The sequence below is a fragment of the Sabethes cyaneus genome, chromosome 3 (genome assembly GCF_943734655.1).
Source record: "Sabethes cyaneus chromosome 3, idSabCyanKW18_F2, whole genome shotgun sequence".
NCBI lineage: Eukaryota > Metazoa > Arthropoda > Insecta > Diptera > Culicidae > Sabethes > Sabethes cyaneus.
The window spans coordinates 178,009,663-178,033,572 of record NC_071355.1 but is presented as its reverse complement, the minus strand read 5'-3'; the positions used below and the strand labels follow the sequence as shown (position 1 = coordinate 178,033,572).

The following is a 23,910-nucleotide window of genomic DNA, read 5'->3' as shown; positions in this document are numbered from 1 at the left end:
ATTATTTATAGTAGAATTTTATGCAGCTTTAGCTACATCAACTGTATATTCTCCCAACCAATTTGACATACGTTTTATCTAAGAACCGGCCTTTTGCTTGGATGTCTGTTGTCTGTGGTCAAACATTGAATGTCTGATTTTGAGCGAAATGAAATGAATGCTGTGGATCATGAACATTGAGTAGTTTATTACTATTCACGGAGAATTGATCTTGACCTTTCGTCGTACGTGCTTATGAAAAGTATTATTACAATATCAAGCAAGCTTCAACCAATCATAATGCCAACTCAATTTAATTAGTGTTATTTGGCGAAAACATTCGACGAACATTTTTACCGGTTTATTAAAACAAGTTAACAATTACTAGAATATTACAAAAGAGCAATTCCATGTAAAACAGTTAAATGAAAAAAACATGAAAGCTTTCTGATTTCCACATATTTTTATTACCATTTTGATTTGAATTTTAAAAACTCATTTTTAAAAAGGCCGTATTTATTTCCATATGTGTTATGTTGGAAAAATCGTATCTCGAAAACTATCGATTGCTCCAACCTTATATCTAGAAAAGAGTTGTAGGATAAACACAAAAAAATGCAGACCGAAAAAAATTCCAGTTTTTGGAAAATTGAAAATAAAGCTTAAAATCAATGTATCAAAAATATACCATTTTTAATACTTTTGAAAAAAATTTGAAAAAAATAGAAATAATTGCGAATGCTGAGTGAACAACGAGGTGTAGCCTTGTCAGTCTTGGCCGTCTGTCAGGGATGGTTCTTGGTTTCTTGACGATTCCTCGACCAAGCGCGCTGTTACACTCTAGGTTAGGAGCAGGGATGCCACATATAATTCTGTGTTTTTTGTCGGAAAAATCTGATAATCTGTACGGCGAGGAAAAATATCTGTGCAAAAATCTGTCCAATGCAAAACAATGTGAGTGAAAGAGATAGAGAGTCATTTTGCTGACTATTTCCGTCTCTTTCACTCTCATGTAAAAGCTCAAAAATCTGTTAAATCTGTGTAATTTGGCGAAAATCTGTATTCTATGCATACAGATTCTGTACAGGCGATTTCTTTCAAATATCTGTTAAACACAGAATAATCTGTGCATGTGGTAACCCTGGTTAGGAGCGGCTCATGACAGCGTCTTACTGATTCGGAGCGGGTGGCTGAATAGCGAAATGTGTTGTCTTGACACTACAGCTAAGATGGCAGCCCCATAACGTGACTTGATAGCGTGGCTCTAGTAAGATAACCTATCTAAACCTTTCTACTACGAAAAATCAAAAAAATTCAACTCTAAGGCAATCAACGAAAGGATTAGTATATTGAAGATAAAAGGCCGTTTCTGAAACTATACCACCATAAATGTGCACACGTTGGTAGTCCCGAGGACGAAAAGGAAGCATGTTAACGTTATGAGCAGCTGCATACAACGTTCGACAGCTGTTCCAAGAAACATCTAGCTCGTCATCAGGGCCATGAACATCCATATCGGCAGGGAAACGATGTATAAACCGGCCATCATGCCCCATAGTTTATATCTATTAAACTTAGTTTCTCGGATATCCAGGGCAGCGAGCTCATGCACTTCCCTAGTTATCGTTCGTCAGTTCAAGATCATCTTCAAGCGTTTGTTCTGTACGCGCTGAAGTCTCAGTCTGTGTGACCGAGCACAGCCCGAGCAGACCGGGACTACTCTATCGCTGGGTAGCTGATTAGTTTGAACACTGCCAGCTGATTCGTCAGGATCAGTTTGGATGTTCTGCGTACCATCGGGTACAACGACCGGATGAGTATGCTACATTTGTTGATAATTTTGTGACATGAGACCTGAACTGACTGAAGTTTTTGGAGCGTCTTAGTAGAATACGAAACCTAATTTTATTTTTTTAATTTTAGATGAGACCTGAAGTTCAGCTGCTTGTCTAGCGTTCGAGTTCGAGGTAATCGATCTCATCGGACCACTGGATGACAGCATCGCCAAACCGGTCTCTTATGTTTTCAGCCGGAACAAGCCTCGGTGACGTTGAGTGCGGGAAGAGGATAACCTGAGTTTTAACCGCATTGATCACAATTAACCGGTGCCTTCGACAAGGTCAATCACCGCATTGAAGTCGCTAAATTGGATCGGTACGGTTTTTGTGACAATCTGTTAAGCTGGCTAGATTCTTACTTTACTGGACGAACCTTGAGCGTAAAAATTGGTGACGAGATCTCCGATTCGTTCCCCGCTACTTCCGGGATTGCGCAAGGCAGTCATCTGGGTTCACTAGTGTTTGTTCTGTATTTCAATGACATAATCCGCTCACTAAAATATCCAAGACTAGCCTTTGCGGATGATTTGAAGCTATTCACTAAGATCCATAGCACTACCGACGCGCTAGTTCTTCAACAACAACTTGATATGTTTGCTAACTGGTGCGAGGTCAATCGTATGCTGCTCAACCCAATTAAGTGCTCTATGATTACGTTTACGAGCAAATATCAGCCGTTACGTTTCGACTATAATCTCAACGGAATTTCAATTCAACGAGTCGACCATGTCAAAGATCTCGGTGTGTTATTAGATGTTAAACTAACCTTCAAGCAGCATATATAGCTCATTGTTGTCAAAGCCTCTTGGCAGTTAGGCTTAATTATGCGAATGACTCGTGATTTCCGCAGTATCGAATACTTAGTAACGCTTTACCGGTCGCTTGTTCGGTATTCATTAGAATATTGCTTTGCTATATGGATTCCTCACTACAACAATGCCATTCAACGCATCGAAAGCATCCAGCGCCGATTCGTACGCTACGCGCTTCGAATGCTACCTTGGAGACAGCCCATGAGGAATACACGATACGAGGATCGCTGCCAGCTCATTCGAATAGATACCCTCGAATTACGCCAAGAAACAGCGCGCGCCATGATACTTTCCGATATCCTGACTTCTAACATCGATTGCCCCGACATTCTTCGCCAGATCAATCTAAACGCACCATTAAGAGTGTTGCGAAGGATTTATTAACAACTAACAAATGGTCCGATTCTGTAAAGAAGAAGAGCAGGGCTTTCAAATGGAGCAAAAATTTTTTTGGCGGCCAAATACAAAATGGCCGCCAATTTTTTGCACTACGTTTATAAGCCCATCTCTTCGCTTTGCAAAATCGTGTCGTTTGTAGTTTGTTTCATAGCAAATTTTGGAAATATCACAATAAGGTCTATACAAATCTGAAAAAAAGTTTATGTCGCCCCCCCCCCCCCTTTCAAAAATTTTAGAAATGTGAAGGGGCAAAAAAATAAAGTGTTATATTATTATGTTGCATTCCTTAGTGATAAGCAGATATTTTACAGTTCAACGAGTTTAGATCTCTAAATTATTCAATATGTGCAAAGTTAAAGCAATTATCCTGTTAGTCTTGACCAACTTTCTTTCACCAACTAAGCTTTCTGGTTTCTGCTGCAAGTCACAGGCGACTATTTTGCTTAACCTTCATGCTCCCCACGTCGAAAATCGGGGTGCTTGCAATCAGACTTTTAGCGGCATTTGCTTTAAATTTCGTTCCATTTTAATTCAACTTGTCTTAAAAGAACCAAATTAGACTAAGGTAAAAATCAATCAAACAATATATGAGTGAAATTCGGTACCACTTTTAACGGAGATATTCCGAATTGCAGTGGGAATATTTTTTCCGGTCATAGGTATTAGATAAAATAAAAATAGAAATACGACAAATTGGATTCTCCGGAATATTAGCTTTCGGGGCTCCAAATTGGTTATTTTATTCAGTAGTGTCCAAGTACATACCCTAATTTTGATTGTTGAGAACGTGAAACTCAAAGATACAGTTTTTTCATCATACATTGGATGCTTGCAGAAAGGATGTCACTGAGCTGTTCGAAACATGAAATTTTCGAAACGGTTTGCATCCTCAATATACAAAGGTAAACACGTTATTGTTGGAGAACAAGCATCGGCTGAGTAATATTCATGACTAAAAGGTTGACCAAGAAACAAGCGGTTTCAAACGTGAATAGTTTCAGAGATATATTTTCTTAAAACATGCATATTCTTTCCAAGTAAAAAAGTTGTAGGGCCTAAACTGTCATTTTCACACTATGATTAGATTCCCAGCTAGCACCAACTCGTATATCAATGTACGAAAACTATCGTAAATATCTCCTAACAAACTCGAAATCGTAACTAAAACTGGATAAAGTGGGATCAAGTTGATTTTTTGTCGTATATAATGATAATGACTGACACACATACGATTTTCAGCACAAAATCGTAGAGTAGTTAATCGCGCTTAATCGGATATTATCGTATATAAATACTTATATAGTCGTAACGCTCAAAATTATTCGTAATCACGTATATCGCCTCCAGAATAGTACGGATATGCTAATTTTGCGCATGAAATACGATTTATTTAGCATGTATATCTGTACGTAATGCTGATTTTTACCTTTTTTATACATATGAAAATGCTAGCTGGGTTATGATACTATTTCGGGGTTACCGAGTTCTGAACTAGTAAGTGACATGGATTTGGATTATTAAAAAAAACAAGGTAACTAACCGACTGATACGTAAGTTCAAAGCAAAAGTTGAATGAAGTATACGTTTGTGGCTCCCAATGGTGATCCTGTGGCACTCCACTATTATCAAATTAGTTCATCTCTACCAGGAAGCTTACTTTAGGTGCTTGGGTCGAAAAATTTTGAAGTTTGATTTGGTTTAAACTAAAATTTAAGTACTGTACAAAATTTTGGTATTAAATTTTAATAATATGGAAGAATAAATACTGGTTTCTTCTCTTTTGTTTAGTTATTGAAGGTTTTATGTTATTACTTTTTTTCTTGCCCCCCCCCCCCCCCCTTCAACAATTTTGAGACCCGGACATAAACTTTTCTTCAAATTCGTATAAGCCTAATTATATGAAGATTGTGAACCTTGCTACAGATAACTGGTTGTTTTATTAAGTTAATGCAATTGGACACTTAATTTTATCGATGTTTTTGTAGCATTTTTTCTCAGCTTTCAGCAATGGTGGTCTTGAAACGAAAATCGGTTGGGGGGCACATGGTGAAAACGGCGATTTTTGACGTAGGACTACGTCTTACGGCAAGTTTTGAGATAGGATGTCATTCCAAAAAATCGAAAAATGCGAGCGTCACGAAAAATGAAAGATTTTGAGCACTAATAGCTCAGCGGTTTTCCGATCGATTTTCAATATTCTTACACCAATCGATCGGAAAATCTTCTAAGAATTGACCCAAATGAAGAAAAGTATGGATTCTTGATGTTGAACTATTTAAAAATTGAAAATAATGAACCTATGTTTTACCAGAATTCTCGCTTCGTGATTGGTTGGACGATTCTTTACGATGATCTAAACCTATACCAATTTGATATCTGTGCTTGGGAAGTAAGCCAAAACAAGTGACAAAGTTTCCTCATTTCAACAAGATCTCTTACCATCTCAGTTAAACCTAGACCATTTTGATGTCCTTGCTTGGGAAGTACGCCAGAAAGAGTGACAAAACCCCCTCGTGCCAACAGATTTCTTGCGAACGCGATTAAACCTAGTCCAATTTGATGTCTGTGTTAGGGAAGTGTGCCAGAAAAAATGTCACAAGTTCGTTGTCCCAACAGATCGCAAATTCTTTACGGCGAGACGATTAAACCTCGGCGAATTTGATATCTGTGTTGGAAAAATGTGCTGCAGCTGTAGTGTACGGTTATAATACGACTCTGTATGAATACGCATGCTTGCCATTTCATTAGAAGTGTAGTGAAAAGATGTGCTGTTGATAAAATAGGATTGAATTGGTAAAATCCCTTCAACGTGGGGAACCATGGGTAATAAAAACAATCTTTAATTTCAGTAAGGTAGCAGGAAAGCAATAGTCTGTGTTCTTGATTTTGTTAAATTGTTTTCAAATGCACAATCTTTTGAAAATTGAACGTATGCAATGTTACTACTTTGATAAATGTTACATACAACGCATGTAGCATGTATATATGTTGCATATAGCATGTATACATGAAGAATCGAATGATTACAAGCATGAATACATGCCACTATCACTACAAAGAGACTTACGTAGTCCTGCGTCACCTATATATGCGGTCGTGTCTTGTACACAACCCCTCTGATTTTTTTATAAAATCCAAGATGGCCGCCAAAAAATTTCAACATTTTTTGAAACTGTTAGGCCCCTTGGCGAACGAGGGGTCCACTGTTTCGAGGTATTTAAGGTAATTCTCAGTTTTTAACCTTTTTCAACCAATTTAGTGCAAAAGTTCCAATATTCGAAGACCTCGTGTCAGTAGTGGCCCCGTTTCAGCGAGAATTACTCAGTTATTGAATTCATTGAATATATTCCCATTAATTGATGCAAAACATGCATGGGCGCATTTTGCCCCGCCTAGTTGCATTTTCAGACTTTAGCTTACTTACTTACTTACTTAATTGGCCTAACGTCTTACGACAAGGCCTGTGCAGTATAATTTCTCCATCTGTTTCGGTCCATGGCAACTGATCTCCAGTTTCGCAGGCACCTAGTGCTCGCCAGATCTCGCTCCACCTGGTCTTACCACATCGCTCGCTGTGCCCCTCTTCTTCTTGTTCCTATCGGATTTGATGCGAAAACCCTTTTTGCAGGATAGTTGACCGGCATTCTAGCAACATGTCCTGCCCAACGTATCCGTCCAGCTTTAACCACTTTCTGAATACTTGGTTCGCCGTACAGACGCGCGAGCTCGTGGTTCATTCTTCGCCTCCATACGCCATCCTCTTGCACTCCGCCAAAGATGGTTCTTAGCACCCGCCGTTCGAAAACTCCGAGTGCTCGTAGGTCCTCTTCTAGCAGTGTCCACGTTTCGTGCCCATAGAGGACAACCGGTTTAATTAGCGTTTTGTACAGTGTGCACTTTGTACGGGGGCTCAAATTGTTCGACCGCAAGTGTTTGTGGTGTCCATAGTAGGCCCGACTTCCACTGATAATACGTCTTTTAATCTCACGGCTAGTATTGTTGTCCTCTGTTATCAGTGAGCCAAGGTATACGAACTCGTCGACTACCTCGAACTCATCCCCGTCGATTACCACGGTATTGCCCAAGCGGGCCCTGTCGCACTCGGTCCCACCCGCCAGCATATATTTTGTTTTAGACGTATTTATCTTCAGTCCAATCTTCTCTGCTTCGCGTTTTAGTCTGGTATACTGATCTTCCACCGCCTCAAATGTTCTGCCGACAGCATCCACGTCGTCAGCAAAGCAGATAAATTGACTGGATTTATTGAAAATCGTGCCCCGCATTTCTATCGCCGCTCGTCTTATAACACCTTCAAGCGCAATGTTGAATTGCAGGCAGGAAAGACCATCTTTTTGTCGAAGTCCCCTGCAAGATTCGAATTGGTCCGACAATCCACCTGAGACTCTCACACAGCACTGAATCCCATCCACCGTAGCCATGATAAGTCTAGTAAGCTTACCCGGAAAGCCGTTTCCGTCCAAAATTTTCCATAGCTCTTGTCGGCTTACGCTATCATATGCGGCTTTGAAATCGATGAACAGGTGGTGGGGACTCGAAATTCGCGGCACTTCTTCTGCCGCAGGGTGAAGATTTGGTCTGTTGTAGACCGACCCTCCATGAAGCCGGCCTGGTAACTTCCCACAAATCTATTGGCTATTGGCGATAGTCGATGAAAGATGACTTGGGACAGCACTTTGTAGGCGGCATTCAGGATAGTGATTGCTCGGTAGTTCTCACAATCCAGTTTATCACCTTTCTTGTAGATAGGGCAGATAACCCCGTCTTTCCACTCCTCCGGTAGTCGTTCCGTATCCCAAATCTTGACAATCAGTTGATGCAGACAGCCGGCCAACTTGTCCGGGCCCATTTTAATAAGTCCGCTCCAATGCCATCCTTTCCCGCTGCTTTGTTGTTCTTCAGCCGCTGGATGGCTTCTTTAACTTCCCTTATCGATGGGGATGGCACATCTTCGTTGCTTACTACACCAATGTGGTCACTTCCTCCGCTATCATGGTCTTCCGCCTGCACGCCATTCAGGTGTACATCGTAGTACTGCTTCCACCTTTCGATCACCGCACGGTCGTCAGTCAAGATACCTCCATCTTTATCTCTGCACATTTCGGCCCGCGGCACAAATCCTTTGCGAAATCCGTTGAGTCTCCGATAGAACTTCCGTGTGTCGTGAAAGCGGTACAGCTGTTCGAGTTTTTCGCACTCCTTCTCCGCTTGGTGGCGCTTCTTCTCCTTGAAGAGTCGGGTTTGCTGCCTCCGCTTCTGTTTGTATCGCTCCACATTCTGACGGGTGGCTCTACTCAGCATTTGTACCCGCGCTGCGTTCTTCTCAGCCAATATCTGCTGACATTCCTCGTCAAACCATTCGTTACGTCGATTCGGTGCCACACGGCCTAGGACGTTCTCCGCTACGCTGTTAATGGCTGTTTTCACGGCATTCCAACAGTCCTCAAGAGGGGCCTCAGTATCAAAAATCGCTTTGCATGCTTTTCCATAAAACTTTTCAGCATGATAGCTACAGAAATTTTCATGAGATTATGCGCAATATATAAGATTGATTTGAAGCTTTAACAAGGAAAACCACGATTTTCTTAAACGGTGTATAGTACCCTGGGCTACCCTAATTACCGCGGCACCGCTGATCAACGTCGCTTACAAAGTGAACTCCCAGACTTGGTTACATCGTCTATCCCCAATATTAAAAGAATTCGTAGAGAATTCGTCCCTGACAAAGTCTTCAGAAATGCCGAGAGTACAACGTGCCCACACATCGTATTTTTGTAGTTTTCAGAGCATCATATGATACAGTCGAGTGCGAACAGCTATGGCAAATAATGCACGAACATGATTTTTCGGATAAACTGACGCGGCTGATCAAAGCTACCCTGGAGCGAGGTACTTGCGTGTTTCGGAGACTCTCGAATTCTTTCGAATCACGCATAGAGTAGCGGCAAGCGGATGGACTGTCTTGTATGCTGTACATCATCGCTATTCCTGGTGTGATCCGGCGAGTGGAGTTGAGAGGAACGATACTCAGCAACAGTAGCCAACTACTAGCCTTCGCAGACGACTTCGACATCGTTACTAGAGACTTTGAAACGGCGGAGGCAATCTACGTCAGACCAAAAACGGAGGCTAGGAGGCTTGGTTTACGAATCAATGCGTCGAAAACCAAATATATGGTTGGAGGAAGTTCCAGAGAAAACAACGGTTACTTCCAACGGACAGTCATTCTCTCTGGTCACCGCCAACAATAATACTGCTAAGTAGATTCGACGACGCATTCAAGCTGGAAGTCGAGCCTCCGTAAAACGATTCTGTCAAGGAGCATAAGCAACAATGCTGACAATGTACGAAACACTAATCAGACCGGTAGTCCCCTACGGAGTTGAGACTGTAACTCTACTTACAGAAGACATCCGTGCACTTGCCGTATTTGAACGGAAAGTGTTGCGGACTATTTTTGGTGGAGTACAAACGGAAGGCGGCGGCGCATGAATCCACAAGCTACAGGCACTGCTTGGAGAGATTCCCGTCGTATACCTGGCGAGTGTTGAGAGACTACGGGGGCCGGCCACGTCATAACGATGCCGGACAACTGTGCAGCGAAATCCGTTCTCTTCAAGAACCCCACAGGCATCCGGAATATGGGAGCCCAACATACTAAATGGCTCGACCAGGTTAAAACCGACTTGCGGATTCGAGATGCTCAATGAATTGGCGACGCGTAGCCCAGAACCGAGCACAGTGGAGAGCAATTCTTAATACGGAAAGGGCCATCCCATCGGTTCTACTGCTAATAAGTAACAGATGGATTCACGGATACCCTAGCAGTGTAAAAAGATGCGCTGTATAAACTGCTCCAAGGACACTACCCTCAAAAATTAATCATTTTTCACGCAATTGGATACTGTGGCACTCGTATATTCTAGAATATAGGGCAAGAACAAGAACATTATGTAGGGTACGGGAGGGTATTTTCAGCATGCTACTAAATTTAGCCTATTTGCCTTTTTTTCGCCAATAAAAATACTTTGCCGCCATACAACTTTAATATGTTATATCGTCTATTTTTTATTAAAAGAACGTCAAACCCACCTGGTCTTTCACTAGAATTAGGCCATATGCCGAAAAAATAGATGCAAACGCTTAATGGGCCGAAAATACCCTCCCGTGCCCTAAGTCATGACAGAAAACTCGAGTCAACTCAGTCATTATCGAGTGCCGAGTGCAGGGAAAACGGATGGCATAGCGGTTCTGTGCCATCATTCGCTGACAGCTGAGTCACTAGTTTTTCGGCGGTTGACTCAGTCGAGTTAAGCCTAAGCCGGACCGGGCCCCGGGCAGCGAAAACTAAAATTATGATGAGTTCATTTACAATACAGCTGAAGACAGTAACTTTCTATATAGCCAGGATTCCGAGATATTCCGAGATAAAGAGTGTTGTACAAAAAACAACGCGCGAGTATCCGTGTTACAAAAATTGGCGCGAGTAACGGAAGGTTAAGAAATAAATAAGTTATAAGCATTTAAAAACTTGACTACTTTTCCACTTTATATATTTTGATTTTACACCTTTACCACCGTTGCGTAATTTTACGTCAAAAAAGAGGTAAAATAAAACATGGATTAATGCAAAATACCATCCAGCTCGCTGTGACGCAGAGCAAATTTGATAAATTCTGTTTTAAACAACGGATGGCCTCCAATCGACCAACGTTGTCATTCCTCATAGTTTTCCTACACAATAGCTCCATAATTAGACTTTTGAAAAACATCCGTTCTGCATACCTGCAGAGCTTTGGAGGCTGAACAGTTCGAAAACAGGGATCGTTGATGAATAAATGATACGTAAAATATATGCCACCATTTCCAACTCCCTGCTAGCTTTCCATCAACGAAAAACCAATTGTCCCTGGTCCCAGAAGAAACATTGGAAATTACAGCGCTGCGCTGCTGCGATTCTTCCGAACGCGACGCAGTGCTTGCGCGATAGCAGGCATCCTGCCAATCTCTTTTCATCCCAGCTTACATGTTGCACCGGGGAGCAATGGAATCGTGGATATTTGTCTGCTTTGTTGCCTCGCGTTAAGCAGCACTGCACTCGGGTGGTGGTGCACTGGTTGGCGGCGGCGGGCGGTGTGCTGCATACCAGAGAAGTAGAAGCGAATTTGCACTCGTTACGGGAAACCGGATTGTTTCTATTTTGATACAGCATTAGTGGTGCTTTGCCGGTACAAAAGCCCTTATTTAAATATTTAAAGTTGATAGGTCGTTTGTTTGTTTGTACAAAATGTGTTTTTTTTTGTTACGCGCTTCTGCGCTTCCGGGGGAAGCTTTGTATTTCTATCTGTGTCCAGATCTTCCGAGCTGCTGCTGCTGCAGTTGGTTTGTCTGTTGGTTTTGTTTCACTCCTGACAGGAGCTGTTGTAGTTAGCTGGAGAGTGCAACTGAACGATAGCTGCAGGAGGAACATAAAAACAACTGCAGTGCCATGGCAGTGTATAGTTAACCAGCTCACAGCACTGTAGTTTGTAGATAACACACTCCACTGACTTTATTAATCAAATCGTTCAATTGGTTCACAAAAGGAGATGCCCCTGGCAATCGTTTAGCAGCAGCAAACAATACAATAGAAAAGCAAATACAGGAGAGTGGTTTTGGGTTACATATTTGTACAGTTTTTTTTAATGTAAACCAAACTTATGTGCTTCATTGCGCTTTTGGAACTTGACTAGTGCTTGTTCGACTAACTCCATGTCCCTTGCTTAGTAGACGTAACTATTTTCATGACCAGTGCTACGTAATATTTGATTTAAACAGTCTGTTTCAGCAAATAAGTAACTACGACTAGCTTTAAAATACAACATCGAAGCTTCGATGTTACTTTAATTTAATAGCTTTTACCATTGCAATTTTTTTTATCGATAGCATTGATTTGACACGGCTTTTTAACAAATGCGAAATGTTACACATTTACTCTTGAATTTTGTTTTCAGAGCACTGTTTTCCAAACCAAATCTAATGAAGAAAACGACAAAATTTATGAACAATTTACTTTCTTTGCACTTTGGCACCGAAAGCAACGCTTTCATACCTGTATATTTGAATTAATGGAGTTTTTGTTTTAATTATGTCTCAAGAGTTTGAGATTTTTTCTATTTTGAAATGTGATTGACAGCTTGCTAATTTCTCCATTATAATATGCATAACATAAATTTGATTTGATATTCCACTAATTTATTAAACCTATTATTTCAATTTATCAAAAGCTACTTATGTTTTACAATATTATTTGTAATAGTAGCCTGTAAAAGGTGAAGTCATGTGCGGAATGCATATTTATTGTTTTTTCCACATTTAAATTGAACACAACTTAATCATAAAATATTCATACGCAACACAAAAAGTGCAGCTGTTTACGCTGTAATCTGATAGGAATTTGTTTATTTACCCTTTGATTTGTGCTGTTGACACCATCGAAGAACAAAACCATTTTCGTTTTCCATTTAATGTATGTAGTACATACAATTGCTGGAGGCGCATCCGATCGAATCACAATAGGCAATCAAGGTCATGACCATACCTTGCTACCCGGGGTCTGATGAACACCCCCCTCCCCAACCCGCATGGCACATTTTCCATTAATCTTCCCTGCTGATTATTATGCAAGGATACAAACAATCGCTCCATCGTCACGGTTCGTGTCGCTCCGACCGAATAATGCAATGCAGCGTTTACACCGGAAACCGAGTGGAATAAATCCTTGTCACCGACGGGTTGACAAGTTGGGCTGCAGAATAGCTCCGGGCAAAGTGACTACACCAACAACCGCCGCATCACCACCACCGCAAAAGGGGGATTGCATCGGGTCGGGGCGGTTTTGGGCTTTGCTCGCAGCTGGCAGCAGCTTGTAAGTGCACCGGAGAAGCGGTTAAATTTAAAATTCGCAAAAAATGACCCCTGTTTTAGTGTTCAGCTGTGGAGCATGCCACGATGCAACGTTACAGTGCGGTGGGGCGGCTGCAACCTTCAAACTATGAATGCGCGAATTGTATTCGTTAACGCCACAGGATCTGTCCGGTTGAAAACAGAAAAGTGGCAATTGTGGTAATTTGTCAACCGGAAGAGTCAAGAATGGAATTTAAAATAAAATTGTGATGATTAATTGACCCGGTAGTGGAAACAACAGTTAAGGTGTTGGTATATAAAATAGTTTTTATGACCTTTTTATGTGCGGTATGTTTGTTAGAATAAAAAATTGGTAAAAATATCTATTTTTGCTATTGTAGAAGTTTTAAATTCCTGAAAAATAAATGCAGCCTCAATGTCGAAAGCAATTTGACAGCAAAATACAAAATAAAACATATGTCGTACAACCACTTTTTTGTGATTTCCGAAGCAAAGTGGATACTCTGAAAGGGGATCTTTCCCATATCAATCAATCTCTATTCTCTGAGCCGGAAACTTAAATGGGACATCTATATTTTCAATTTAGCTAAACAGCGCAAGGTGTCAGGCATGATTGGATCTCATCTTTCCGGGCTGATGGTTTTTTCCCGTTTCGGTTTGAGCATTCTCTTGATTAAGCACCGATACCTGAGCCGACGTCGAGTCGAGCCGGGCACGCGAGCTGCCACCGAATCCTGTCGATACGATGTACTTACCTACCGGGAAGCTCAGTATCGATTGTGCTGTAGATACTCTGGTGCACTGAGTTTTGCCCATTTTTACTGCTGAGGTTGTTGTTGTTGTAGTTGTTGTGATCATTGTGGCGGAAAAATTGCTCTGCATTATTCATTGGCAGTAAGCGTAAAGAAACACTGTAAAAGACGGAAAAATTATATTGACCTCGTTCACACCGTTGCTACAAATTGATTGCCAGGAACGAGGCGTTAAATGGAAATGGTAAATGGAATTTTTACGCTCTGGTTCAGTTTGCTTCTTGAACGTGCTGGTAGTTGGCAGTTCAGATATGAAAAAGATCAATATTGACACATGTGGCGATTTCAGGGCACGGAACGACGCCAGATAATCCTTGCTGGTGGCTACTTGGCACGGATTTCCAACATAAGAAAGTACACATATGACTAATTGGTGCGCTGTGGTTCGTATCAAACCCGGTCAGAAGGAAGTAATTAGTTCGTTACTGGTGTCTTTACATTATTACTGACCTGTTGCCAAGAATGATTGTTGTAAGGTGCTGTCGAAAAATGGTTTAGGTAACAATCAAATTCAATCAAACAAAGTTCTTAAATAAGCCGCACAAATTGGTTGAAAAAACTATTGGTTTCCTCAAATTTAGCATTTGATTAATTTGGAACTAGATTACTGCATAGTTTTCAGATGTTTGAGAACTTCTTTTTTCTTGTTTCGGATCCCATTTGCAACTTCTTTGTAATGCGATAATTTATGTTAATAAAATGTTCGGCAATTTTTTAGGAGGAAGTGTAGACAACCCAAGTAACAATTTTAGTTTTATTGCACTCTTACAACGGCATTTATGACCAATTTTGGTCATGAAAACCATCATAAGGGTGTAATTAAACCTTCAATGTTGCTTAGGAATGTATCATCGATTACATTTCAGCCAAAAGTTCCACCAGCCTGTGAAGTTCTCAGCCATGTAACCATATTTGTTTGATACGACTGACAACAAATAAGTAGGAGCTATTAAAATGATTGACATTAGCTTAAGACCGTAATAGAGCCTCTTTTTTGTATGTGGACATCATGTGGACTGCATTTTGATCTGCTGTGAACACGCCCAGTTTTTTTCTGTATTCCGCACTTCGTTCTTTTTACAGTATCGCTATAGACTAAGCTGACTGCTTTTTGTCCGTACTTAATTATACCGAGAGGCGAAGGATTTGCAGTCGTCAATGGGTTTCAAGTACGTTTGGCCGGGCAGGAACGGAAAGATACTGATAAGACGACAAGATGGTGCAAAGATTGAGGAGATTGGCAGTAAGAAGCAGGTAGATGATATAAAAAAATCGTCAACAAAGAGAACACTAAACTCCACATCCAGCCTAATGTCTGCAACTACATCTTCTAATCTGGAACCAGCATCGAAGCGCATACAAATGTAATATTTTTAAAATTGGTTGTCCATGCCGTTACTGTTCTATTCATAAAATATGCCTGATACAAATAATAATTATTTTTACCATACTATTGCTGATCTAAATAAAAATGTAAACAACCATTCTAATAATAATAAGCTAAGAATTTTGCAAATAAATATTAGAGGAATAAATTGCTTGCAAAAATTTGATAGAATAAAGGATATTCTTTCCATGTACACTGGAAATATAGACATCGTTGTGATCGGTGAAACGTGGTTGAAAGCAGACCGCACGAGTCTCTATAGCATTCGTGGATTCCATAGTTTATTTTCCTGTCGTTCTGATTCGACTGGCGGTGGATTAGCCGTATATGTGCGAGAAGCTATTAAATTCAATGTGCAGAAAATCGAACATGATGATGGTTTGCATCATGTTTACTTGAAGGTTTGTACAGATACTTTGCCTGTACATGTTCATGCAGTATATAGGCCGCCATCTTATGATTTTCGGCGGTTTTTATCAAAGATGGACACAATACTAACAGCGCAAGGAATTGACGCTTCCTGTGTGATTGTAGGCGATGTAAATGTTCCGGTGAACCAGCAAAATTGTCCTTGTACTCTTGAATATTGTAGTCTACTCAGTTGTTACAATTATGAAACTACGAACTCCTATACGACCCGACCAGCAAGCAACAATATCCTGGATCACGTAGTTTGTTCCGATGCAGTTCGGCTTAACGTGGTTAACGAAACCATATTGATGGATATTAGTGATCACTACCCGATCTTATCGACGTTTAGTCTGGTAAGAACAATACAAAAACGCACGTTGGAGAAGACCATTGTTAATACTAGGAAACTCAATGAAGCTTTCGAGAATTCAGTTCGAGAACTTACTGACGAATCTGCCGATGACCGATTGTGCAAAGTGCTAGCTTTATATTGTTCCCTTAAAGAAAAATTCTCGAGGAAAGTCACTGTACAGGCGAGAATTAAGGGCCACTGCCCGTGGATGAATTTCGACCTCTGGAAGCTTCTGCGAATTAAAGAAAATGCTCTGGCAAGCTGCAAGCGGCGACCTTCAGAAAGTGGACCAAGAGAGCTCTTGACGCACATTTCCAGGATGGTGCAACAAGCCAAGGATAAATGTAAAAAGGAGTATTATGAGAATTTATTTCGTTCAAACAACCATAAACAGAACTGGACTAACCTAAACAAAATACTGGGAAGAGGAACCGATAGCTCAACGGAAATAAAATTATCAGTAAATGGACGGTTAACTAGCGGACAACCGGCAGCGAATGCATTCAACGATTTCTTTTGCACCATTGAACCCCAGCTTGCCTCAACGATAAACAGTCGTCGCGAAATCAATAAATACGATACACTCACACCACTCAATGCTTCGATTTTCCTACGACCCACTACAGAGCAAGAGGTTGTAATCGAAATCAAAAACTTAGACGTGAACAAAAGCTGTGGACCAGATGGCATATCAGTAAAATTCATAAAGGACCATCATCAGACTTTCTCAGTGTTGATGAGGGATGTTTTTAACCAGTCAATAAGTGCGGGAACTTTCCCGGGCTGTTTGAAAGTAGCACGTGTAACACCTATTCATAAAAGTGGATCCAAAACTGACGTCAACAACTACAGACCAATATCTATACTATCGGTCTTGAGTAAGATATTAGAGAAACTGATTGCGACTAGGCTGCTTAATTTCTTAAACGATCACAAGATCCTGTACAGTCACCAATATGGATTCAGGGCAGGTTCCAGTACACTAACAGCAGCAAGTGAGCTAGTTGACGAGATGTATACAGCAATAGATTCCAAGAAACTGGTAGGAGTACTCTATCTTGACTTAAAGAAGGCATTCGACACTATCAACCATGAGATTTTGCTGCAGAAGCTATTATGGAGAAGCTATTATGCAGAGTATTATGGAGTCAGAGGAATTCCAAACGACTTGATGCGCAACTACCTTTCTGGGAGAAGTCAATTTGTCAACGTAAACGAGATAAATAGCAATCTGCGTCCATTGACTGTTGGCGTTCCACAAGGTAGCAATCTTGGGCCGCTGTTATTCCTTCTCTATGTGAATGATTTACCTAGACTTCAGCTACACGGAAAACCCCGATTATTTGCTGATGATACCTCGTTATCGTACGAAGATCCGAGCGCAGATAATATAATTCGTCGAATGCAAGAAGATTTGGTTAAGCTCCAAGATTTCTTTAACGAAAATTTGCTATCATTGAACTTATCCAAGACAAAATATATGCTAGTGCACTCGCCACGCCGTACCATGATGCCGCATAGTGATCTAGTAGTGAAATCGACAACGATAGAGAAAGTTGAAAGCTTTAAACATCTCGGTTTGGTAATAGATTCAAAGCTGACATGGGGTGATCATGTGAACTCGTTGCAACGGAATATTACCTCAATGTGCGGCATACTATGGTAGGTTTCCAAATTTCTACCATCCAAAGCATTGATAATTATGTATCACGCGTTCATACAATCTCGACTACAATACCTAGTCTCCATCTGGGGAGCTGCAACGAAGTCTCGACTAAAACCATTACAAACCGTCCAAAGCTGCTGTCTGAAAGCCATACTTAAAAAACCGAGGTTGTACTCAACTGCCGATTTGTACAACATTAGTCCTCGGTCAGTGTTACCAGTAGTTGCTTTGAGAGAGCTCCAATGTTTGCTTCAGCTTCACAATAACCTACACAATCAAAAAGCGCATCACAATCAAAATCTGGAACGTCCGTCACATGTATATTCACTAAGGAATCTTGCAGTTCTGCTTATGACGCGAACACATACAGAAATGGCGAAGAGATCGGTTTCATATTTTAGCAGGAAGTGTTTCAATACCTTACCTACAGCGTTGAAGTCAGAGCAAAATACAAAAAATTATAAGCAAGCCGTTATAACGTTGATACGAACACGGATTCGTCGATATTTGTTTTAAAACCACCATACGTCCATCGTAACATTCAACCAAGTGCTATCTCTCCATATAATGATCTCATATCCATATAACGAACGCGTATCTCTCCATACCACGAACTATCTCGTCAGCTGCACAAATGTGGACCGGGACGCACGCAACAAGGCACTATGAGAGCCCCTGCTGGCTCTGACCCAGTCGCGACCCTCAGGACGAATCACCAAAGTCATACTGCATCCTGCCATCAATGTCGTCCCGGTCTTGTGGTCGGAGTCGTGGCAGGGGTCTCTCAGCCTGTATCTGCAGGGGTATGGTTACGAACCCGCTAGAGCCCAGTACTCCGAAGTCATCAGTCAGCAGTTGGAGTTCAACCGGGACGCACGCAACTAAACCCTGCTGGCTTTTTACCCAGTCGTGACCCTCAGGACGAATCGCCATAGTCACACTGTACCCTGTCACCAATGTCATCCCGGTATTGTGGTCGGAGTCGCATCGAGCATTTCTCAGTCTGTATCTCCAGTGACACGTTAACGAAACCGTTAGAGCCCAGTAACCCGAGCTGCTAGAGCCAGCTGTCGAAGTTCAACCGAGACGCACAGAGTAAGGCACTTTGCGAGCCCTTGTTGGCTCTGATCCAGCCGTAACCCTCAGAACGAATCACCACAGCTGTACTGTATCGTATATTTCATCCGGTAGTTATGCAATTAAGCAATTGTTTTTTTTTTGTTAAATGTGATAATTATGCACTTCCTTAAAAGAGTTCTCACTCACTGGAAGTGCAATCCATTTTAAATGACTGAAAATATAGGACGGTTTTGTGCCTGTGAGAGAAGAGGCTAAGCAGCTTCACTCCCAGGGGTTTTCCTTCTCCTAATAAAAAAATAAATAAAACAAAAAAAAAAAACTTAAGAATCGGTGTTTCCACTCTCTTTTCCTTTTATACTTTTTACTACTTTTCAACCAACCTCGTTCTCTAGAGCCAGGAAGACTAGCTAGCAGAGGTTAGTTATAATTGGCTCTTGGACAAGAGGTTTAATTCACACCTTCGAGCAAGTTCCATTCTAATAATTAGCGCTTTACTTGAGGTTCCGTTAGTCGCTAAAGCAGAGTTCAATGACGTGTGTATGTTTTTTCGTTACTAATTTGCATCATCACCAATCTCGTTTCTTGAACCAGTTGTAGAACAAATTAAACGTTTTTAGCCATGGACAAAAGGTCTTCATTAGGCACCTCGAGCCTTTAGTGCCTCTTTGATTAACAAGCCTTAGAAAGATACTTCATTGTTGGCAAATGCAGAATTTGATATGAAGGATGAATGTGGAAGAGCCTGAGTATAAACACATAGCGAAGTCAGTTAACAACGAGTGGCCCGATTTTACTTAGATTCAAACCCACGACCACCGCCTAAAGGCCTAAAGGCCCTCTTATGACTAGTTTCTGCACTTTCTGACTCTAGAGAGCAAGATGAATTGTAAAGAAGTAAAACATGATGCAAAAGAGCAAAGCACTGACACTCAAGCACGGATAAAAAGCAGAAAATACCGCTATAAATACTGCAAAAGAAAGAAGAGTGGAATACAGAAAAACACCTAAACCTAAATATTGTTTACACAGAAAAAAATTGCCTTTTGTAAATTTCATTTTCACGGCGGGTGAACCTCAAATATAATTTGATTTCAATTTCATGAAATAACGCACTTTTAGGTATAATAAAAGTAACTGTCACTATGCATCTTGTACTACTGAATTAAAATCGGTTTGATTTATACCTAGTTTTAATTTAAGCAAAAGCAACTCATAACTTTTCCTCCAGAGAAGCTACAGATTTGAATACGTTGAAGAGGTATTAAAACCTTTACTTTAGATTAGGCGTCTAAACTGTTTGGGTGGTTTGGTGTTAAAAACTCCCGCCAAAAAGTTGAACACATTAAAGTTATCTTCACGACAGCATGGCTTCATGCCTTGCGTTTGTACGAATTTATTAGAGTTTGCCTCAACGTAGTTCGTAAATTGATAATAGGATATAAATAGACGCTTTAGATGGTGTAATAACCAGTGCTAGAAGAAATTGACAGCCCTGCCTGAATGCGAATATAACATGCAATCAGCGCATACAGTTTTACCCTTGTTACTATTCTTTTATCTGTCAGCCCATGAACATGACTACTGAACTGCTGACAGTGTTTGTCTTATTCAGTTTTCTACCCTTCAAAACCATTTATTCGTGAATTGCGGTGCTGAATGAATGCTCGACTAACCTGCCAGTCAATTGTCTTGCTCTTGATTGATATTTTAGATCTCAAAGTTTTTAAACTGCCTGCTTTCTAAAGTCGATAGAAACATAGTCGATAAGAGAGTCTTTTTAAAGTCTATAAGAAATAGATAGATGGATAGATAGATAGATAAATAGATAGATAGATAGATAGATAGATAGATAGATAGATAGATAGATAGATAGATAGATAGATAGATAGATAGATAGATAGATAGATAGATAGATAGATAGATAGATAGATAGATAGATAGATAGATAGATAGATAGATAGATAGATAGATAGATAGATAGATAGATAGATAGATAGATAGATAGATAGATAGATAGATAGATAGATAGATAGATAGATAGATAGATAGATAGATAGATAGATAGATAGATAGATAGATAGATAGATAGATAGATAGATAGATAGATAGATAGATAGATAGATAGATAGATAGATAGATAGATAGATAGATAGATAGATAGATAGATAGATAGATAGATAGATAGATAGATAGAGATAGAGATAGAGATAGAGATAGAGATAGAGATAGAGATAGAGATAGAGATAGAGATAGAGATAGAGATAGAGATAGAGATAGAGATAGAGATAGAGATAGAGATAGAGATAGAGATAGAGATAGAGATAGAGATAGAGATAGAGATAGAGATAGAGATAGAGATAGAGATAGAGATAGAGATAGAGATAGAGATAGAGATAGAGATAGAGATAGAGATAGAGATAGAGATAGAGATAGAGATAGAGATAGAGATAGAGATAGAGATAGAGATAGAGATAGAGATAGAGATAGAGATAGAGATAGAGATAGAGATAGAGATAGAGATAGAGATAGAGATAGAGATAGAGATAGAGATAGAGATAGAGATAGAGATAGAGATAGAGATAGAGATAGAGATAGAGATAGAGATAGAGATAGAGATAGAGATAGAGATAGAGATAGAGATAGAGATAGAGATAGAGATAGAGATAGAGATAGAGATAGAGATAGAGATAGAGATAGAGATAGAGATAGAGATAGAGATAGAGATAGAGATAGAGATAGAGATAGAGATAGAGATAGAGATAGACGTGAGAAACCTCGTGGCACGTAGTGCAACTCTAACCCACTAAAACCCTCAGGGACTATTGGCCCAGAAATCCTCCAGAACTACCGCTTGGTTCGGGGTGATACTGTGTCATCGCACTGCTCCGTATATCTGTTGAGACGTGTACCGCTCCATCGTTTCACGACAACCTTCGCAGGGTTTCTTGGCTACACCTGTCGAGACGTGTACCGATGCAGGGATGGCGATCTCCTAACTTCCATATCATCACGGCCACCCTCGTAGGGCTTCTTATGTAGCTCTGCACTGCTGCGTTGACTTCGAAAAGGCGTTCGACCGACTCAATCACGAAAACATCTGGGGCGCACTTAGGCGTAAAGGAGTTCCAAATAAGCTAGTCCATCTCATCGAGGCTCAGTACGAGGCGTTCTCGTGCAAAGTTTTGCATGACGGCGTCTTGTCCGACCCCATAAGGGTTACGGCTGGCATGAGACAGGGCTGCATTTTATCACCACTTCTGGTTCTCATCGTTATGGATGAGATATTAGTCGGAACAATTGACAGTAGACCGAATCGAGGATTACCTTTGAATCCTCTAATGATGGAGCAGCTAAATGACCTCGACCTAGCCGACGACATTGTCTTGTTCGCACAACGCCGAAATGATGTGCAGAGCAAGTTAGATGACCTCTCCAAGTGGTTCCAGGCAGCAGGTCTCACAGTCAATGTAGTGAAAACTAAGTCTATGGTAGTGGACACTGACAATTCCATCAACTTCACAGTAGCGGGACAACAAATTGAGCAGGTTGAGGCCTTTCAATATTTTGGTAGCCAGACAACACCCGATGGTGGGACCAAGACTGATATAGCCAAACGGATCAGGAACGCCAGGAGTGCCTTTGCAGGTCTGTGAAACATTTGGCGCTCAAACCGTACCGTTAAATCCGTACTGCTGTATACCTTCGAAACGTGGTGCGTCTCAGCGGAGACAACGCAAAAACTGCAGGTATTTATTAACCGGTGCCTGCGATATATTATTCGTGCCTGGTGGCCTGACAACTGGATAACCAATGAGGAACTCCATCGTCGGTGTCATCAACGACCAATAGCCACAAAAATTCGTGAACCTAGATGGAAGTGGATCGGACACACCTTGAGGACAGGAGCGAACGAGGTCTGCAGAGAAGCACTCGACTGGAATCCACAGGGACAGCGTAGAAGAGACAGACCAAGAGGTTCATGGCGACGCAATCTAATCAACGACATTCAGGCTGTAGACGAGGAATCTGTCCTGGCGACATGTAAAAGCCATGGTGGGTAACCGTCAGTAGGGGAAATCTCTGATTTCATCCCTTTGTTTTGCCGGACCGGCGGACTTGCACACATACATAAGTAAAGTAATAAGTAAAGTAAGTAAGCTTGCAGTTTCGCCTTTCTTCTTTCAGTTTGCGCTTCACAATTGATCTTTGTTCCTCAAATGGTCTTTGCTCGAGAACCGTGGCGACGCCATTGTCGTTGTACCACTACTGTTTGGCTGAATTTTATTAGTGATAGCTTGCCAGGCCAAGCCAAAAAAGGAATCTTACTCCTGCTGCTCCTGGAGAGACAGTAATGTTTTCTGAAGGTATTATCCTGATAAATTTTCTGGTTCATGATTTCAGAAGCTACGAAAAAATCATATTTCACTATGCAGATTGCTTGCTTAACGAGGCACTTCGACCACTTTTTCGTCATATGCTATGACGTAATTGTGTTTCGTTAGTCAATTTTCGTAAAGCAAATCCATCCCAAGTGGATTGTCCGGGATTTACTTTGCAAGCGCGTAGGATCGAAACACAACGCGTTTGTTCCCCGGTGCGGTGGCGTCATGATGTAAATAAATGAACTTATTCTGTCAACAAACAATGCCTACCGTGATTTTATATTTATTCGGATTTTTCCGAGTTCAACCTTTTATTTTCGCCATAAAGTATTGCACACGGTGTCACCTACGAATTTATGTGTACGTTATGTGCATTGAATTGTGTAGCGAAAACGAAGGGAAAATCGATATGTTATCCGATATTGTAATAGTCCCAAGAATGTTGCGCTTTAGTGAGAGAAAGATTATTATAGACAGGCTCCATGAGAGCATTTTTGCTAGCTATGTACGAGAAAACCAAAAATAGTGTGAAATGGGAATACGATTGCGAAATCTGATCTTCTATTCTGATCATTCGTGTATGCTAATACAGGTAATATTATTAGCTCTGACTATAGGTTTTTTCACAACTTTTATTAAATTTAGCATGTTCTATTCTACGTGTCAATGGTTAAAGTTACGCAAACGGACCTCCGACACAAATTGTTAGCAAATATTGTACAAGGTCTAAACACAATAGGGTGAAAGTATTTACCTACTTGTTATGTATAGTTGCGATGAACTGATAAAACGCAATCGGTGGTATCGTATAATTCATTTGATTTGTTTGATTACAGTGCGGCCCACCTGCATTTACGACCCAAACCCT

General features: G+C 40.8%; 1 protein-coding gene across 1 annotated transcript in view; it reads left to right on the top strand.

Annotated features, from left to right (window-relative positions):
- Window positions 1–23,910, top strand: part of LOC128740449 (fibropellin-1-like) — an 88,861-nt gene that overhangs the window by 1,150 nt on the left and 63,801 nt on the right. The gene's annotated exons all lie outside the window — the stretch shown is intronic.